Source organism: Tenrec ecaudatus, chromosome 3 (assembly GCF_050624435.1).
Source record: "Tenrec ecaudatus isolate mTenEca1 chromosome 3, mTenEca1.hap1, whole genome shotgun sequence".
Lineage (NCBI taxonomy): Eukaryota > Metazoa > Chordata > Mammalia > Afrosoricida > Tenrecidae > Tenrec > Tenrec ecaudatus.
In genome coordinates this window covers 40478128-40483728 of record NC_134532.1, presented here as the reverse complement: position 1 = coordinate 40483728, position 5601 = coordinate 40478128, and the positions used below count along the sequence as shown (strand labels likewise).

Below are 5601 nucleotides of genomic sequence, written 5' to 3'. Positions count from 1 at the left end.
AATCCTGTTTAATAAGTGGTCTACTTACATCACACTATAAACTAATGTTCACTTTGGATGAGGCAAGGTAAATGATCTCTCACAAAAGCTTTCTCTGCAGTTATTATATTAGAAATAATTAATATGAAAATTATAATATATACCTAGGTCCTAGTAAATGGCAAAATATTTCCAAGACAAAGTTTTATAACAAAAATAAGGGAGGGGTGGGCACATTGAACATAAATACTGAATACATATTGTGATGGAATTCTAATAGTGCTGGCTTCAGGGAATAACATACTTTATTAAATGAGACTTTATGGAAAATCAGGGGTCAATTCTTCAGTTATTTAAACTGTTCAGTTATTTAAACTTGAAGACCAAAAACGTGTGGTTGAATATACAAAATCGTTATCAACACAGCTCATTTTAAAGAGCAAAACATGCATCAATGAGATTTCTGTAGTTACATTCTCACTTCAGGATCGTGTGCAATATGCACCTTTTTCCAACTTTGGGTTACATATCTACAAGACTGTGGTCTTCGAGGCCTTCTTCCATCTGCCAGTTCTTTCTGATCCGCAGGAGACAGCAGATGATACTGCATTCCACTCATCACCATCTTAAGGCGCTCAAGGTTGTCTTGAATGAGTGGCTCAGCTGGGACAGTTTTACATAAGAAATGCTGTGCGATGAGAGGAAATCTGAAGTGAGTGAAGACATCCACCATAAAAGGCTGGCGATGAGGCAAATCGTGTCTCAGCCTCCTGATAGCAGCATCATAAACCTGCTCCTCTGCGCTCAAGGTCCTGGTTGAGGAGACTTGTTACTCGCTGAGCATCAAGTTGGAGAAACTCCTCAGTTTTGGAAACGTCAGTGAAATGCTGGTGAATAAAGGCGTCTGCAGTGGCTTTCAACTCAGGACAGTCTAGATGTGCTGCTAGAATGCTTAGACCAAGACAGTTTGAAGCATCCACTTGCTCGTTCAAAAAATCAACACACATGTTCTTCACAGGTTCCATCTGGCACTGATTTGCGGCATCCAACAGAGACTGCACGTTGTTGCTATTCACAGAGATCCTAGCAGCGGAAGCAAATTCCACCAGGTGTTCAATAATGTCAGGTCGGCGTCCTTGAGTTCTACATCAAAGGACTTTGAATCGAGCGTGTCAGTTGTGGACATGACGTTAAAAAATGGGCTGGCCGCAGCCAGGACCACACGATGAACATGGATCTCTCTTTCCTGGACCACGAGAATCACATCACACAAAGTTCTCCATCTTCACATGTCATTCCTGACCGCCGTGGATCCCGCCAACAATTTTGCTTCTTCCCATTGGGCAGGTTTCTTCTCGGTCTTTCTCTTGCTTCTGCGTGCCACCCTGAAGGCTGACATCCGCCCAGAGCTCGCCTCGCTTGTGTCCGTGGCTCGCTGGACCTGGTGAGGGCTGAAGGCTGCGGTTGCTTCTGTTGGCGAACGCTGAGGACCGGCTGACTGCTGCTGAAATACCAGGCCTGCCTGTGTGGCCCTGGCAGCAGCTCCAGGGCAGCTCCGCTGCATCCTGGACAGAGCAGAAGCTAGGCGGCAGACGAGCCTGGGTATCTCAAAACAAGACAATTTTTTTTTTTGGTAGGGAAGAAAAAAGGCTTCCAAAGAGAAGAAATAAAAATTCCTCTATCCATAAAAAAGATGCTTTTTATGCATAAATGATTCTAAATATATCATAAATACTATAGCTGATAAACAGAAAAATGTTGTTGGCTACATTTCAGCAGACGATATTAACTTGGTACTTCAATCCCTACGCATTCACTGCTTATTACCATCTCCCAAACCATTAACCCTTATACGTAACCTGCTGAGTATCCTTACAACACACTGATAACTAGCTGAAAAGCCACTCATCCTCCAGAACTTTTACTAACACCCTGAGCATCGCCTGATGCCACAACAAAGTTAACATGTGCTTAACAAATCCAATGATCATGCACCCTAATCTAACCTAATGCATTCATTCCAATTATTTGAATCAGTGTCTATCAACCTAATCCTAACCTTATGACCCTAAATCTCAAATTCAGAAACTACCCTGAAAACTCTAATCCTTAAACAGTAACTCTACATCATTATACCTTAACATGTACGTTCCTAATCAACTCAAAACATAATCTGGTAGACATGCACAATTAGGAAACACCAACACATCCTCTGTTTTCAGTTAAATTTTACAAGTGGTTCATGAAATTTGGCAAATTGCAGGGATATATAAATGTTTAGATATGACAAAAACATTATGACCAAGATCTATCACAGGACTCTTGTGGTCCTCAGCTCTACTGTGTCCTGCACTCAAGGAGTCTTCTCTGTTATTAGACATATGCAGGGATGTGTTACCCAATAACCAAGGTGACCAAGAGCTCAATTGTACTTACTCACGAATTTGTAGGTCACTATGTATCCTGGTTTCTCCCTCAAGGATGTAGTGAAACCGTGTTTAATGAAACAAATAAATGACTGGTTATTCTACCTTTGATCCCCTCCATTCCCTCTTTCCCAGGGACCCTCATGTCACTAGAGATGGAGGTGGTATAAAATTAAAAGTACTTATATTGGAACCATGATATCCATTTTTCACAACATTGGACTTTTCCCTCAGACTTAAGGGCTCTGAGGAAGATGTAGTACACCCTTCTAACCCTAAAATATTTGGGTCTGTGACTGCTTGATTTTCCAGTAAACCAACCACTTAACCTCACAAGACATACTTCAAGTAGGAGCTGCAGCTTCACCCCTTAAGTGTAAAGAATTTATTCCCAGGGACATACTGAGGGTCCAGTGCCAGGAACTCCCTCTCAGCACACACTGGGCTCTCCACTCATGGAGAAGTACGTACTCAAAGAGTCACTCGTGATAACAACAGTAGGCCAACCCCATGCTGACTACATCGGTTAAATCCTGACCAGACACCCTGGGCGTGTGGATATCTAAATATACCCTGGAATGAAAGTGAGACCTGGATGTGGACAAATCAGCTACTAAGAAGCCATTAGTGGAGGTTTCAGAGTCAGAGTGTTAGCACAGGCTGAATATCGTTGAGCTCAACCCCAGGGCCTTCCTCCCTGAACCTGTCTTACATACCTACTAGCTGAGGGTACCTGGTGTGGAAGAGGTCCCCATGCCCAGGGTCCAGGTACTTTTACCTTCCAGGAAGCACAAAACATCCAAGCAAGGATGATCCACTGTCTTTCCACACGGCACAGCCTAATCTGAATTCCAAATCTGCCCCAGTTTCAGCACCTTGAATTATCTGCGTCCAGGCTCACCTGGATCCTGAGCAGGAGCTGGAAATAAAGGAGGGAAGGTGAGAGACTGATTAAAGGGTAATCACCTGTAATTACTTCAGCATCATTATTAAATCGACGTAATTTATACTCCAGGAGCCTTCCTTATTGGAATCTCCATCCTTTGGTGAGTCCAGAAAATCAGGGGTTCTCAACCTTCCTACGGCCACGACCTTTTAATACAGTGTCTCATATTGTGGTGATGCCCAAACATAAAATTATTTTCATTGCTACTTCATAACTATCATTTTGCTACTGTTACGAATCAGGTGAACCCTGTAAAAGGGTCGGTCGACCCCTAAAGGGGTCGCGACCCACAGGTTGAGAACCACTGGTCCAGATAAAGGCAGAATAAATCTGGGGTGGATTGGGTGAAGTTGCTGTGGGAGGTGTTCTTAGGAAACACTTGGCAGCTCTAGGAACACCTTGCACACACACACACACACACATGCACACAGGGGAACACATGAAAATATTAGCAAACAAGAACCTAAAATGTACACAAAGAGAATTCAAAAGCCAAGTGAGGTAAGAGACCATGTATAATATTTAACATACAATGAAGGCTCACCCAAAACCCAGAGCTTAGCATCGTGATCTGCGTGTTTGTTGCATTTATAAAATGTAATACTTGGTGGCACGTTTTTTTCTGTTAATCTCATTTGTCAAGCAAGGTTTTTTTCATCAGTAAATGAACTCTTGTCAAACTTCATTGTGCATCGTTCAACCGGAACCACCCCTTAAATTTTATAAATTCTCTCTCTCTCCTTTCAGTGTGGACTGCTTAAATTTTTCACGTAAGTAATTTTTGAATACTAAGAGGGCACTACACCATCGTCACAGGGCATAATTACCAATGAAAGCAAATTAATTAATTATAAAGATTGTTTAGCTTAATTATGTCTCCTTATTTATGTGTGTGTTATTGAGAGATAAATAGAATGAATGGGATTAACCATGAATGGTAATTTTTTTAATCACCATTATTTGCAAAAATCTGTCCTGGCACACAGACAAGACAGTAAGGCCAACATCAGCTTGAGAAATGATGTCCACTCGCTGGAGAGTACATCGTCAGAGGACCATACTGGGGATACATGGTGTGGAGTGAGCCTGGTCTGACCCCCACCTCCCTCCACAGTGGGGTGAACCAATAAGGGAACAGAACAGGTCAGCAACTGGAGCCAATCCAAGCCACAAACCCCTGAGGAGCCTGAAAGATAGACTTCAGGCTAGGAGGGGAAATTTCCCAAACCCCCCAGGACCAGTGGGGAGAGAGTCATAAAGGTCAGTGGACAGACCTGGGATTATGTATGTTTTTATGTTTGGGTTTTTTTTGGGGGGGTGGTTGCTGCAAAAGGAAGCTTTACTGTTTCCATGTGGTCCCCTGCTTGGGGGAGGGGCTCCAGGGCGGTGGCGTTGCATTGCAGCTCACTGGCGCACACGCGCAGACAGGTTCAGGAAGAGGGGCTAGGGCCGGCAGTGGGGAGGCAGAGGGCCCCTGGAAGGTGGCTTGGCGCCACAGGTTCCTAGTCTTTGAGAGTGAGCCTCACGGGCTGGGCCTTGCCCAGCCCGGTCTGGGGGCTGGCCAGCCTGCGGAGGTTGTTCAGGTGGTCACCCATCTTCTTGAGGAGTTTCACCTCCTTGTCTAGAAAGTGGTTCTCCAGAAAGTGACAGAGATGAGGGTCGGTGTGAGTGGACCCCACGGCATGCAGGTCCAGAAGAGTCTGGTTGAGTTTTTTCTCCAGGGCTAGGGCAGCTTCCATGGCATCCAGGGTTCGACCCTACTCATCTTGAGACGGCTTCAGCACATCCTGGAAGAGGGCGCGGCCACGGCGCTGGTTCTGCAGCTTCAAGAGATGCTCGGCCCCCTCGCGCTGCTCCTTCGCCAGCTCGCGGAAGAAGTACCCCACGCCTTCCAAGGCCACATCGTTGAGGTCGAAAAAGAAGCCCAGAGAGAAGTAGGGGTAAGAGGCCTGCAGGTGCAGGTTGACCAGACGGTTGACGTCGGCCTCCATGTCGGCGGAATAATTCTGACGGATCTGAGAGCTCATGATGAGTCAGTTTGGAGGTCACCACACACCAAATAAAAGTGTTCGCTGGTCCCAAGAGGAGGGGCTGGCCGAGAAGAAGGTCCCCAAGTTACTTCCGGAAAGAAACCTGTTGCGTGGCGGAAGGTTGGAGGCAGGGAGTCCCCGGATCTGTTCCGTTCAAACACTGTTGAAACAAGACACAGATCCACGGGACCACGGGGTGAGCTTAGCCTTGGGGGGGGGG

General features: G+C 45.5%; 1 pseudogene; it reads right to left on the bottom strand.

The window, feature by feature from the left end:
* Nucleotides 1-4853: 4853 nt before the first annotated feature.
* LOC142442232 (ferritin light chain-like) lies at nucleotides 4854-5378 on the bottom strand (annotated as a pseudogene).
* Between the last annotated feature and the right edge of the window lie 223 nt (nucleotides 5379-5601).